This window comes from Stegostoma tigrinum, chromosome 1 (assembly GCF_030684315.1).
Source record: "Stegostoma tigrinum isolate sSteTig4 chromosome 1, sSteTig4.hap1, whole genome shotgun sequence".
In the NCBI taxonomy this organism is placed as follows: domain Eukaryota; kingdom Metazoa; phylum Chordata; class Chondrichthyes; order Orectolobiformes; family Stegostomatidae; genus Stegostoma; species Stegostoma tigrinum.
Genome location: NC_081354.1, coordinates 122,135,848 through 122,151,276, shown reverse-complemented (window position 1 = coordinate 122,151,276; position 15,429 = coordinate 122,135,848). Strand labels below are relative to the sequence as shown.

The 15,429-nt window shown below is 42.3% G+C and overlaps 1 protein-coding gene across 4 annotated transcripts in view; it reads right to left on the bottom strand.

Annotated features, from left to right (window-relative positions):
• pde4d (phosphodiesterase 4D, cAMP-specific) overlaps positions 1–15,429 on the bottom strand; it is a 1,334,021-nt gene that overhangs the window by 536,649 nt on the left and 781,943 nt on the right. The window lies entirely within an intron of this gene.

Here is a 15,429-nt window from a genome sequence, read left to right as displayed (position 1 = left end):
CCAACTCAGGGTCACTCCATGTGGATTCAAACTAAAGTTTCATCCTTTGTGCTTGGAATCCACCCAGGATCATAGGTATCCCTGTGATGTACAACATTTTTCAGGGAGCTGTCCTGATCGCATCCTGAGATCCACACTCAATGCTATGTGTTGCCATATGCACCCTCTTGAACTCTCTCTCCATCAACACTGCCTCACTCTGACTCAGATCTGCCCTGATCCCCAGTTCCACCCCATTTTCCCGCTTGTTCAATGTTCTCATAAGAAACCTTTCAACTTCCTTTCAGGCATTCAGGAACGCAAGCTGGAATGGCTCAGAAATACCCACACCTCTCTGGAATGTCGCTCTCTTCTCCTTCCCTCTGACTCAATCCTTCCTTCTGAACCCCACCACTTGTCAGGTATTCACCATTCCTTCTGACCTTCCACATTCTGATGCTGAATGTTCCGTACTCAGCCAAGATCATAATTTTATCGTTCTGCAACCCCACTTCAATGAACTTTGGGCACAACATGACATTGAATTCTACTTCTGCAGCCTCCACTTCCATGCCCATTTCTTTTGACAGGAGTCCTCTCCGAGTGCCACAGTCCCCTTCACCCATCTTACAACAGTCTCCCTCCACCTGGACTACTCCTTCTCGCCTTTTACCTGCCTGTTCATTGAAAATTATTGATGTGGCATTACTCAGCTTCATTTCTCTGGCCTCGCCCCGTCACTCATTCTAATGTATCTTCCACTGAACCGGTCACCCTCTGTGTTCTCAGATCCAATGTTGACTTTGTCATCAAACCCGGAGACAAGGGTAGTGCTGTCTGGCGTACTGAACTCTCTTTTGTGCAGGTTGAGCACCAACTCTTGGACACCTCCTCCTATCTCCCCTGGACAATGACCCCACCATCATGCTTCGGGTCATTGTGTCCACGACTGTCACCAACCTCATCTCATCTGGGGATAGTCCGTTGACACCCTCCCAGCTCATTGACCCCAAACCTCATACAGCCTATTTCTACTTTCTTCCTAAATTCCACAAATTTATTTTGGGCTGGCAAAGGCCTTTGTAGTATAATCACTGGGCTGTTAATCCAGTCACCAAAGTAATGTCCTCTAGACCAAGGATTTGACTCCCACCACAGCAGACAGTGGAACATGAATTTGATAAAAATCTGGAATTAAGAATCTAATGATATCCATTGTCAATTGATGGAAAAGAAACACCGAGCACATTAATGTCCTATAGGGAAGGAAACTGTCATCCTTAGCTGGTCTCATCTGCACGTAACTTCAGACCAATAGAAATGCGGTTGCCTCTAACTGTTCTTTGGGGAATTTGGGACCAGCAATAAATTCTGACCGAGCCAGCAACTCCCTCATTCGGCGAATGAATGAATTTAAAAAGAAACAGGAGACCGTCCAAGCAGGCCAGTCTTTCTGCCTGCCCCACAGAACTTATTTTTTCCTATCTCTACTTGATATTTTTTCTCCACCCCGTCCAATCCCTCCCAACTGTCTCCTACCCTAGAGATAATGGGAACTGCAGATGCTGGAGAATTCCAAGATAATAAAATGTGAGGCTGGATGAACACAGCAGGCCAAGCAGCATCTCAGGAGCACAAAAGCTGACGTTTCGGACCTAGACCCTTCATCAGAGAGCTCTCCTACCCTGACTCCTCATTATTATTCATTCAGCTTTTCTTCTGCCCTGCCCTCTCACCATCGCAAGCAAAAACTACGCATGTTGTTCTCTGCTTTACTCAGCTGGTATCTATAAGTGTTTCTTAGAACTACCTGTTTAAAATATTTTTCCTCTTCTGATTTTGTATGTCTGGTAATAACGGCTTGTTAGCAATGCTATTGGGAACAAAAAATCCAGTATATCATACTCTCCTGTTCTACTGTTGTCAACTGTCTCATTTCCGAAGGATTTAAATCATGCACTTCATGAATTAAACCAGCTGAGTTTTATATCAATGAGTAAATGTCGGTCATAGCTGAAAAATGACATGAAAAATAACTTAATGGCTTCCCCCTATGCAGTGTCTCGAGATTCAGACTTTTTTGGGAAATGCCCATAAAGGGCATTGACAGCAAGATTACCTGCAGGAATTAGCGCTGTCTTGTCTGAACTGTACTGCAGTGCCCAGTTAGTCATAAACAGGAGTTCCCCAGCTCATTGTGTGTAGGAATGACTTTCTGTGGAATGGTTAAGTAATTGGCAGAAATCAAGAAATGAATTTTATCAGACCGCAGTGGACACTGTCCTATACCACTGTCCTGACAGCTCCCACCACCGCCCAATCCCCGTGACTCTGACTATTGGCCCACAGCAATTTTATCTTTGTCTTAGTCATCAGAACAGTGTCTCCAGCAGCGACGACTACAAGCTGTCCCCAGTGTAGAACAGCATAAGCAAGTCCGGGGTCAAGGGTTGCTTTGGGAAGAAGGACAGGGCCAAGGGGTAAGGGTGCTCCATTTCCACATTCCCTATCCTGACCCCTTACCCGGCATCAGTCCACAAATGTGACATTTGCTGTTGCTGTTGATAATGAGATGAGGTCACTCCACACCCAACCCTTGACCCATCTCTTCCCCAGCTCAGGGCACGGAGGTAGGTGGCAGGAAGTCCACCACTGACTTATTCACATCACCTCCCTCCACTTCAAAACCACCAACGGGAGGGAAACGTAAAATTTACCTCGTAAGTATCAACATTAAAGCCCCACCATAGCATGTTTCTAAATTTAGGAAGAGTTTCCTCCTGTAAATACATCAACCTCTACAACAGAATACATACATTCCAGTAAACAGTGGTTGTCTGGCTTTCACACGCTTTTGGGTAGTGTTTCTTCAGCCTGAATTCCTGCCCTGGATTTCTGTATCGATTACTAGAAATGCTGAGCATTAACAGAGTAGGTAAAGATTAGGCTTTTATATGTTGTGCCAAGCCAGCGGTCAGATCCTTATGAAAGGAACCGTAGATTTGCCAGCAAACAAAAAGGAACAAATAGCAACAATGTGAAAATTTTTGAGAAGACTCACAAATGGTGTAGGGTCCCTCAAATTACAAACAAGTCGCACAGAAAACAAGCTGCCAGCATTGCTAGCCACTTATTCATTCATTCTTCTTTCAAAAACCGGTTAGCGACTTTGAAGAGACTGCCATTTGTGATTTCAGTTAAGGTCTTTTTAGTGATCCAAAATAAATAGATTTGCAGAAACGATTGCCACAGATTTCAAATGTAACAATACATGCAATGACTTTGCAAACATCAATGTATAAGGCTTTCTATTAGAAGTGTTCTGATTCACAATTGAATAAAAAGAACAGCCCAAAATTTGAACACAATCCCTATTCAGCTATTTAATTGCTATTGAGCATGTTAGAAAGACCCATCTTCTGACAAAGAATGCAAGATATCATGGATACCACAATGGGTTCACTTCACTACAATATGATAAAGAAGTTCCTGACTCTTCCTGACCCTGTCACAAAGGCTAACAGAATTAGGGTTAATGCACATCAGTAACATCTGTCTGTATTTGCATTGCCTTATCGCAGAACTGTGTCCATTTTCAGTTTGCAACAGAGCCCAATATGGTCCCAAGAATTTAATATTTGCACAGTCAAAAGTAAATTCATGAGAATCCTGGAATTAGTTAAATCCTTCCATTACATTGTTAAACATGGCTTCAAATTTCGGTGGTATATTAAATATCAGTTTTAACTGTAAGGTAAAATTTCAGAGATCCTTTATTCTTTAATTTCATGGACCATCGAGAGACTCTTGTAAAAAAGTAAAATCTAAGGAAGTAGATAATTTTCACTATTCTGTTTAAGTATTTGACCAGTATTTACACAAATTGAGGTAATCCTAGTAAGCTTCTTTAAATGGCTAAAAGCACCTCCCGTATGCACTAAGTGATTCAGCCACACAGGATATAAGCCCTTAATCTGTTTAATGCTCTGGAGATGGAAGCTTCTTAGGTGGCATTATAGACACAGATGATGCAGGAGTCAAGCAGCTGCCCACGGGTATTTCACCCAAATACATTCTAAGCTAGAGACACTTAAAGATGTGTTACGTGTGTGCCTGTTTGGCAATGTGACAGCCCTCTTGCCTTGAAAAAATTGAGGATTTTTTTAGACATCACTACAGGAACTAAAGTCACTATCTAATTTGATAATCCATCGAAGATCTGAATTAAAAGTATGTCATTAGACAGTCCATATTTTCATTAAGACAGCAAATTAAATTACAACTCTGCTTGTTTGCTCTGTGGCTTCAGAGAAATAATGAGTCCTTGCATTACAGCAAAAACTGGTATTGCTGGAAAATTCAATAGGTCTGGCAGCATCTGTGGACAGACTTCAGAGTTAATGTTTTGGGTCTGGTGATCCTTCCTCATAACACTGTGAGCTTTCTGAAGAAGGGTCATTGGATCCAAAATGTGAACTCTGATCTCCCTCCATGGATGCTGCCAGACTTGCTCAGATATTCCAGCAATTTCTGTTTTCAGTTCAGAGTTCAGCATCCACAGTTCTTTCAGTTTATACTTTTGGTTTTTGCATGATGCCAGTCAACAACTCTTTCTCAACCAACACCAGCTAAAGTAGATCAACTGGAAAGTCTCTTAGTGCGAAACTTATAAGGAATATGGGTAAAATAATAACAGTATGTTTCAATTTCAAAAAACAGGAGAACTCACTGTAAAATCATTTCACTTGATTATCATTGTGTTGCACTGCTGGGTTAATAAAGTTTCTATTTCATTTTGTTAAATGATTTATATCAAAATAGTGGACAGTCATTTCCAATTTTAAGTACATATCAACTGTACTGAAATCTAGTCAGAACAAAGCATTGTTTGAGTCAGTGAAATGAAACATTTTGTATGGATCTCTGAACAATGTTGAAGACAGGCTTAAGGTAAAAGCTCAGTTCATCATTCTCAGGAAATCATGTGCTTTTGTTACTCCATAGAACATAGAACATAGAAAAGTACAGCACAGTACAGGCCCTTCGGCCCACAATGTTGTGCCGTGGAATAATCCTAATCCAAAAATAAAATAACCTAACCTACATTCCCCTCAATTCACTGCTGTCCACGTGCATGCCCAGCAGTCACCTAAATGTCACTAATGACTCTGCTTCCACGACTACCACTGGTAAACTATTCCATGCGCTCACAACTCTCTGGGTGAAGAACCTCCCTCTGACGTCTCCTCTATACCATCCTCCTAACACCTTAAAACTATGACGCCTTGTGGCAGTCAATCCTGCCCTGGGGAAAAGTCTCTGGCTATCGACTCTATCCATGCCTCTCATTACCTTGTACACCTTGATCTGGTCACCTCTCTTCCTCCTTCTCTCCAGAGAGAAAAGTCTGAGCTCACTCTTGGATGACAGTTCCCAGCAGGACTGTGGTCAGTCAAAAACAGAAGTCCTAATGTTACGTAAAGCAAACTCATAGGATGCTCAGTATGAATAAGTGCATATACTGTAATGAATAGAAAATTAAAGTTTGGAAGTCTGCTATATCGATTTGTATAAAACTAATTCAAGCATAGATTGTGGACTGAATGGATAGAACATAGTTGAACCTAAATCAGGAAGGATTGTAAACCATTAGAAAATAACGAAAGCTGGTCATCGTAATTTCTAGCTCAATATTTTCTAATCAGCCTTACAGCGTTATTATTACACACCTATGGAGCAAGTAGAACTTGAATCTGGATCTCCTGGCCCTGCGGTAGGGACACTAACTCAACATGTATTAAATTATTTTAATCAACCCGTTCAGGCATGTTATGACACCCCTCTGGAACAGGTGGGACTTGAACATGGGCCTCCTGGGTCAGATGTAGGGATGCTACCATTGTGCCTTATGAACTCTACCGTGACAGCTGCTCGTAGCCTATTTCCACATTTTCATTTGCTGCTTATACCTAACAAGAATAATACATTCAAATTTGCAGTAATTCCTTAACTAATTGGCCAAATCCCAGTGGTTATGTAAAAATAATTGCAATACTGTTTACTGACTGACAGTCTTGTCATTATTTAATTATCTTTACAACAGGCCCTCAATGAGAGTCCTTGAGGGAAGGTATTGCATTGCAATAGTGAGAGTGGTTAACCAGGAGCATTGGTGGGAGGCTAGTATAGCACCAGAATTTGTGTGAGTGTCAGATAGCAGACAGAAAGTGATGGCACTTCTCCTGCAGAGCACAGGAAGTTCATTAAGTTTTTTTTTTGAAGTGCTAGGTCTCCAGACCATGGGCACTGGCTCACCAGGCCAGTAGTTTTGGAACTGGATGGCAGGGTCTGGTGCCACAGTCTCCTCTGGTGGTCCTGAGGGAAGAGGCGCATCCTCCTCATCACCATTCCTTATAACAGTACCGTTCAGCTACCGTTAGCAAATAGGTTGCTAATTTGTCTGTTGATCATCTTTGAGCAACTTGTGAGAAATAGTTCCTGGCTTGCAGCAATTGCCTTGGTATGTAGTTGATGTTTAAGCATGGTGTCAGAGGCATGAATCCAAGAATATTGGCTATGGAGCTTCTGCGACTGAGTGCCTAACCAACTAGAACTTAGCATTGTGTTTGAGAGGGATGAACTTGGGTCAAAAACAACTGCATACAGCTTAAATATGGATAAATACTAAGGTATGAGGTGAGAGTTGGATGGAGTGGACAGGAGAAGGAGGTTAGCAGCAAAGACAGTTGAGGAAAAATGACAGACATTTAAGATAACAATTCATGGCTCACAGCAAAGATACATCCCAGACAGAAAGAAGGATTCTTCTAGAAAAGGGTTAAGCCAACCATGATTAACCAGGCAAGTTGAGGAGAGCATTAAACTGAGAGAGAAAACATACAACATGGTAAAGATGAGTGGTAAGCCAGAGAACTGGGAAAGTTTTTTAAAAACTAACAAAGGATGATAAAAGAGAAAATAAAGATGGAGAAGATAAACTTTGTAAGTAACATCAAGTAACATCTCTTTAAACAGATAAAAAGGGAGAGGCCAAAGTGAACCTAATCCTTTTAGAGAATAAGGCTGGAGAAATATTAATGGAGAACCAGGAAATGGCAGAGGAGTTTAATTAATACTTTGCATCAGTCCTTATGCTAGAGGACATTCATAACATTTCACAAGTACCAAATAATCAAGGGGCAAAAAGGGGAGACAAAATAAATGCGATAATGATCACGAGAGAAAAGTATCAGGAAAGATAATGGAGCTGAAGACAGATAAGTGGCCTGGACATGACAGGATGTATCCTGAGCTATGAAAAGAGGTATAGTGGATTTTGGCGCACTAGTTGTAATCTTCCAAGAACCTTCATATTCTGGAAAGTGTCAGTTCACTGGAAAACTATCAATATAACTCCTCCATTCAAAAAGGGAAGGAGACAAAAAACCATGTAACTATAGGAGGATTATCTTAAGAATTATTATTGAACTACTAGCTCTGTAGAGTTTCAAACTGGACTCAAAGTATTTGCTCTGTTTCTCTGCCTGCAGATGCTGAGTTTCTCCAGCATCTTCTGTTTTTATTTCTAATCAGTAACTGTATGCCTAGAGTTTATCTAAAAGTATTTGGCTTCTTTTAAGTCATGGACCACACAGCCATGACTTTCTTTGTCATAATTTTCTACTTCTATTACACTTGCTTATATCTCAGTTGAAGCTGGCTGTACAATTGTTGTTCATTTGTTGTTGGCCAATGATTGCCATCATTAACAAAGGCATGTTTAGTCATTCAACCCGAGTTCTGTAAATAAAAATATTTTCCTCCTAGTGTGTCTGTTAATGTCTTTATCTAAGGTTATGACAACATATCATTGAAGGCCAAAGGACAAGAACAATGGTAACTGGTTTCTTCTGGAGATTATCATTGAATATATTTCAGAAGCCATGTCAATTTTACGTAATTTAAAATAGCTACATTTTAATGGAACACTGACAATAATTGTGTAGAGTATACAGCTTTTACTGAGTTTGCACAAATGAAATACTAATTTTCCAATTCTGTCTGTCCAAACGAACCAAACATGTACATTAGTGAACTCTTAATGATAAGTAAAAATGTTCAAATCATCACTACTTTACTCATTAGTGGCATATCACTGCCGGAAGCTGAATAAATTACGTTTATACAGCTACAGAGCCATTTACTTTTTTTATTATTTATTTTCTTTCTCTTTATTCATTCACGGGATGTGGGCATTGTTGAATAGGCTAGCATTTATTGCCCATCCCTAATTGCCCAGAAAACAGTTAAGAGTCAAGCACATTGCTGTGGGTCAGGAGTCACATGTAGATCAGGCAAGGATGGCAGTTTTGTTCCCGAAAGGACATAAGCGAACCAGACGGATTTTTCTGACAATCGACAATTCATAGTCATCATTACGCTCTTAATTCCAGATCTTTCATGATTGAATTCATATTCCATCATCTGCCATGACTGGATTCAAACCCAGGCTCGCAGATCTTTACCTGGAACTGTGGATTAACTACCGAGATAATAAAGTGTGAAGCTGGATGAACACAGCAGGCCAAGCAGCATCTCAGGAGCACAAAAGCTGACGTTTTGGGCCTAGAACCTTCATCAGAGAGGGGGATGGGGTGAGGGTTCTGGAATAAATAGGGAGAGAGGGGGAGGCGGACCGAAGATGGAGAGAAAAGAAGATAGGTGGAGAGGAGAGAATAGGTGGGGAGGTAGGGAGGGGATAAGTCAGTCCCGCACATCCCAGATGTCCAAGTTCTTCAAGGACCGCAACTTCCCCACACAGTGGTCGAGAACGCCCGTGACCGCGTCTCCCGCATTTCCCGCAACGCATCCCTCACGCCCCGCCCCCGCCAGAACCACCCAAAGAGGATCCCCCTCGTTCGCACACACCACCCCACCAACCTCCGGATACAACGCATCATCCTCCGACACTTCCGCCATCTACAATCCGACCCCACCACCCAAGACATTTTTCCATCCCCACCCTTGTCTGCTTTCCGGAGAGACCACTCTCTCCGTGACTCCCTTGTTCGCTCCACACTGCCCTCCAACCCCACCACACGCGGCACCTTCCCCTGCAACCGCAGGAAATGCTACACTTGCCCCCACACCTCCTCCCTCACCCCTATCCCAGGCCGCAAGATGACTTTCCATATTAAGCAGAGGTTCACCTGCACATCTGCCAATGTGGTATACTGTATACATTGTACCCAGTGTGGCTTCCTCTACATTGGGGAAACCAAGCAGAGGCTTGGGGACCGCTTTGCAGAACACCTCCGCTCGGTTCGCAATAAACAACTGCACCTCCCAATCGCGAACCATTTCAACTCCCCCTCTCATTCTTTAGATGACATGTCCATCATGGGCCTCCTGCAGTGCCACAATGATGCCACCCGAAGGTTGCAGGAACAGCAACTCATATTCCGCTTGGGAACCCTGCAGCCCAATGGTATCAATGTGGACCTCACCAGCTTCAAAATCTCCCCTTCCCCCACCGCATCCCAAAACCAGCCCGGTTTGTCCCCTCCCCTCACTGCACCACACAACCAACCCAGCTGTTCCCCCTCCCCCCACTGCATCCCAAAGCCAGCTCAGCATGTCTCTGCCTCCCTAACCTGTTCTTCCTCTCACCCATCCCTTCCTCCCACCCCAAGCCGCATCTCCATTTCCTTCCTACTACCCTCATCCCACCTCCTTGACCTGTTCGTCTTCCCTGGCCTGACCTATCCCCTCCCTACCTCCCCACCTATACTCTCCTCTCCACCTATCTTCTTTTCTCTCCATCTTCGGTCCGCCTCCCCCTCTCTCCCTATTTATTCCAGAACGCTCACCCCATCCCCCTCTCTGATGAAGGGTCTAGGCCCGAAACATCAGCTTTTGTGCTCCTGAGATGCTGCTTGGCCTGCTGTGTTCATCCAGCTCCACACTTTGTTATCTTGGATTCTCCAGCATCTGCAGTTCCCATTATCAATGGATTAACTACCACTAGGCCATTTCCTCCTAATAAGTCATACAGCTCAGTAAGAGACCCTTTGGGCCAACTCATCCAGGCCATCCAGGTTTTCCAACCTGGACTAGTCCCATTTGCCTGCATTTTGCCCATATTCCTCTAAACCTCTCATCTTCATGCAGCTATCCAAATGTCTTTTCATTGTTGTAACTGTACCTGCATCTACCACTTCCTCTGGCAGCTCATTCCATTTCGAGACCACCATCTGAGTGAAAAAGCTGCCCCTCAGGTCCCTTTTAAATCTTCCACTCTCACCTTAAACCTACACCTTCTTGCTTTGGACTCCTCTACCCTCAGGAAAAGATCCTTGTTATTCTTATCTATGCCCCTCATTATTTTATAAACCTCCATAAGGCCACCCCTCGGCCTCTATACTTCAGCCTTTCCAGTCTATTTTTATATCGCAAACCCTCCAGTCTCAGTAGCATCCATGCAAATTTTTTTTCTGCAATGTCTCCAATGTAAGAATATCTTCATTTAGCAGGGCAACCAGAACTGTACACAGTACTCCAAAAGTGGCCAACATGATGCCCAAGCTGCTACACTCAGTGTTCTAACTAATGGAAGCAAGTGTGCCAAACATCATCTTTCACCACCCTGTATACCTGTGATGCCACTTTCAAGGAACCCCTCAGCCTCTCTGTTTGACAATACTCCACAGGACCTGAGATAAATTGTATAAGTTCTGCTCCAACTTGTCTCACCAAAATCACACTTAGGTGAAATTAAACTCCATTTTCCATTTCTCAGCTCACTGACTCAGTTAATCAAGATTCCATTGTATTCTCCAGGGACCTTATCATTAAGCATGTAAGTCCTACGCCGATTTGCCTTTCCAAAATGCAGTACCTCACCTTTACTTAAATGAAACTCCCTCTGCCACTCCTTGGCCCATTGGCCCTTCTGATCAAGATCCTATTGTACTCTGAAGTAATCTTTTTTGCTGTCTGCTACATCTCCAATATTGGTGTCATTTACAAACTTACTAACCAAATCTTGTTCACAGCCAAATCCTTTAAATAAGCCTTATGGTCAAGAATAAAAAAAAGTCCTGTATCGACAGCAGAGATCATTGAATCCCTAGAAGAGTATAAAGGCAGTAGGAGTGAGGACTAAACAGGGCTAAGGAGAATCCAAAGGGATTCTACAAGTACATTAAGAACAAAAGACTGACTAGGGAGATAATGGGGCCCCTTAAATATCAGGAAAGCCACCACAGGTACGTGTAGAATCACGGGAGATGGGGGAGATACTAAACATGTGCTTTGCATCAGTATTTACTGTGGAGAAGGATATGGTGAATAGAGAACATGGGGAAATGAATAGTGACATCATGAAAATTGTCTATATAACAGATGAGGATGGGCTAGAAGGTTTAAAACGCATAACGGTGGATAAATCCCTGGGACCTGATCAAATGTACCCCAGAACTCTGTGGGAAACTGGGGAAATGGTTGATGGGCCCCTTGCTGAGATATTTGTGTTATTGATAGCCACAGGAGAGGTGTCGGAAGACTGGAAGATCGCTAATATGGTGCCACTATTTGAGAAAGGTGGTAATTAAAACCTAGGAAACTATAGACCGGGGAGCCTGACATTAGTGGTGGGTAAATTGTTGGAGAGGATTCTGAGGGACAGTATTTATATGTATTTGGAAAGCCAAGGGCTGATTAGGGATAGTCAACATGGCTTTGTGCATGGGAAATCCGGTCTCACTAACTTGATTGAGTTTTCTTGAAGAAGTAACAGGAGGACTGATGAGGGTCGAACAGTGGACATGATCCATCATTAAGGCTTTGAGAAGATTCCTCATGGTAGAGTGGTTAGCAAGGTTTGATCACATTGAATACAGGGTGAACGAACCATTTGGAATCAGAACTGACTTGACGGTAGGAGACAGAGGATGGTGGTGGAGGCTCGCTTTTCAGACTGTGACCAGCAGTGTATCATAAGGATTGGTGCTGGGCCCACTGCTTTTCATCACTTACAAATATATGAAAATAACTTGAATTTTCATTGTATTCATTACAATTCACATTTACCTTCCAAACTGCACTGTGGGAAGAATTATTCAGTTACAGTCAGTGTGTGCATTACAGCAGAGTTTGATGAATAGGAAAAGACAGTTTCAGGTCAGGAAAACTGTCAGAGAATTCATCAAAATAAAGAAAATTCCCAGCAGATTCAGATTTTTATCTCTGCTGTCACAACTTATAACACTGCACTGAAAACAAGCAAACACATTTGAGGGGAAAGACAATGCAAGCTGCCTTTATATTTTTTTGACGAATGATTCCACAGTACAAGGTAAAAATTATGTATTTAACTCAGAGGATACATGTTTAACAGTAGCTGGTTTTATGGTAACATTACTTATTGTTGTCCAATCTATTATCTATTTCCTGTCACAGATCTTTGACATGTACAATGGTTCAATCAACGTTCTCTTTAGAAAACAGGGGAAGACTCCTTTGTTAAACTGACACTTAGAAGACTATGGATTGCATTTTCTCCCATTAATAATGTTAGATTAAAGTAATCATTGTGAGTATAATGTAGGCTGTATATGAGTTTATACTTCTTCATCAATAAAATGGCAAAATATAATATATCAACATTGTTCTCCAGCTTAGCCAATATTTTAAATGAAAAAATGCTTATGAGGTTTATCACAAAATGCAACATACTGTTTTAAAGTTAAAATATGCTTGACGTTCTGCAACAGTTAAGGAAGTTTCAATGCCTGTAGTGCTGGAAATGAACATTTCACATTAAAAGGAAATTTATGGCGTGACGCCTTATTTTATCATTTCGAATCTTGCTATTTGATTTTGCGTCATTCTTGTATTATACAAATTGGAAAAGCACTTTAAAGTTGCATGCATTAATTATCACAAATGCTTGTACACTTTCAAAATCATTAACTGATGTCTAGAAAAGATATGAAGATATTAATCAGTAACTATGAAGCTGCTTTGCAATACTTCAAGCCGTACTCTCACAATGTATTGAACCACACTTACACTCAACAAGCACTTGCAACACAGGAAAGTTGGGGACTGTTAAAGCATCGAGATAAAGAACAGAAGATTTCCAGAATCCCAACGGCAATGAGGAGCTACATTTTGGTGGATATTTTAGGTTGTAACCAATCTACACTGAAATCTAAATGCATAGAGCTAGGTTCCAGTTGCCTTACACTTGAGCGTTGTAGATTTCCAGCCTGAAAAATATTTTATTCTGGAGCAATCACTAAAAACAGGAAATAAACAGCACAAACAAGCTGTAAGCTTCAGGTGACTTCCAGCCTTTCAGTATCCACAGATCAACAGTAACCATGCCTTTTCACAATGTAAAGATACATTAGTTTCATTGCCAGCCAATGTCACAGTTTTGTCAGCATCACAAAGTCCCACATTCAAGGGAACTTGCAGTCATGGTGATGTTCTCATGTATCTGTTGCGTTTGTGTTTCCTGGTGTAGAGTTCACAGGTTTGGAAGGGGATATTGAAGGAGACTTAATGAATTACTGGTATGTACCAGCAGTAAATGGTACATACTGCTGCCTCTGAGTATCAGACATGGAGGAAGTGAATATTTGAGGTGATAGATAGAGCACTAATCAAACAAGATGTGTTGTCCTGGATGGTGTCAAATCTCGAGTGTTGTTGGAACCACATGGATCCACAGAAGCAGAGTATTCCATCATCCTTCCGTCTTGTACCTTGTAGATATGCATTGGAAGACAGGCGTGTGACAGAATTCCTAGCCTCTGAAGTCTCCCACCAAAAGTGTATTCTGCGCCCATTCCACACTCAATTCTTCCCTCATTGTGTGGTATCCTTGATCCATATTTGACATGAGAAGGGCATCAGTTTAAGGTAAGAGGAGAAAGAATACACAGGAAACTGAGGGGCAACCTTTTTTACAGAGGGTGGTATGTATATGGAATAAGCTGCCAGTAGATGAGGTGGGTACATTAACAACATTTAAAAGACATTGGGGCGAATACATGGTTAGGAAAGGTTTATGAGGACATGGGCCATGTGCATGGACTGACATTTTGGTCGGCACGGACCAGCTTGGGCTGAAGGGCCTGTCTCCGTGCTGTAGGAATCTATAATTCTAAGAAGTCACAAAAAAACGCATCCCAGAACTGATTGGGAATCAAGGGTCTTTTGGGCAAGAAGGATTAAAGAAAATTAGTACAAGTAAAACAAAGAGTGCTGGAAAAAATAACGGAAGCTGATTAATCCTCAGGGTAAAATAATGTGCATTCTGGCTATGGAAGGTGGCCATGGCATAGGCCTCAGCTATTCACTATATCAACAATTTCAATGAGAAAATCGACTAAAACAAATCCAAGCTGGTGGGTGACAAAACTAGATGGGAGAGTGTGGATAGCAGTAACAGAATAGGTCAGAGTCAGCATGGATTTACAAAGGGGAAATCGTGCTTGACTAATCTTCTGGAATTTTTTGAGGATGTATCTATGAAGATGGATAAGGGAGAGCCAGTGGATGTAGTGTACCTGGACTTTCAGAAAGCCTTTGATAAAGTCCCACATAGGAGATTGGTGAACAAAATTAGGGCACATGGAACTGGGGGCAAAATACTGAGTTGGATTGAAAATTGGCTGGCTGACAGGAAGTAAAGAGTAGTGATAAACGGGTCCCTTTCGGAATGGCAGGCAGTGACCAGTGGGCGACCACAAGGTTCAGTGCTGGGACCGCAGCTGTTTACGATATATATTAAAGATATAGACGAAGGCATTAGAAGTAATATTAGCAAATTTGCTGATGACACAAAGTTGGGTGGCAGTGTGAAATGTGAGGAGGATGTTATGAGAATACAGGGTGACTTGGACAGGCTAGGTGAGTGGACGCATGCATGGCAGATGCAGTTTAATGTGGATAAATGTGTGGTTATACACTTTGGTGGCAAGAACAGGAAGGCAGATTACGATCTCAATGGAGTCAAGTTAGGTAAAGGGGAAGCACAACGAGATCTGGGTGTTCTTGTACATCAGTCAATGAAAGCAAGCAGGCAGGTCCAGCAGGTAGTGAAGAAAGCTAATAGCATTCTGGCCTTCATCACAAAAGGAATTGAGTATAGGAGCAAAGAGGTCCTTCTGCAGCTGTACAGGGCCCTGGTGAGACCGCACCTGGAGTATTGTGTGCAGTTTTGGTCTCCCAATTTGAGGAAGGACATTCTTGCTAATGAGGGAGTGCAGCGTAGGTTCACGAGGTCAATTCCCAGAATGGCGGGACTATCATATGTTGAAAGGCTGGAGCGACTGGGCTTGTATACACTTGAGTTTAGAAGGATGAGAGGGGATCTGATTGAGGCGTATAAGATTATTAAGGGATTGGACACTCTGGAGGCAGGAAGCATGTTTCCGC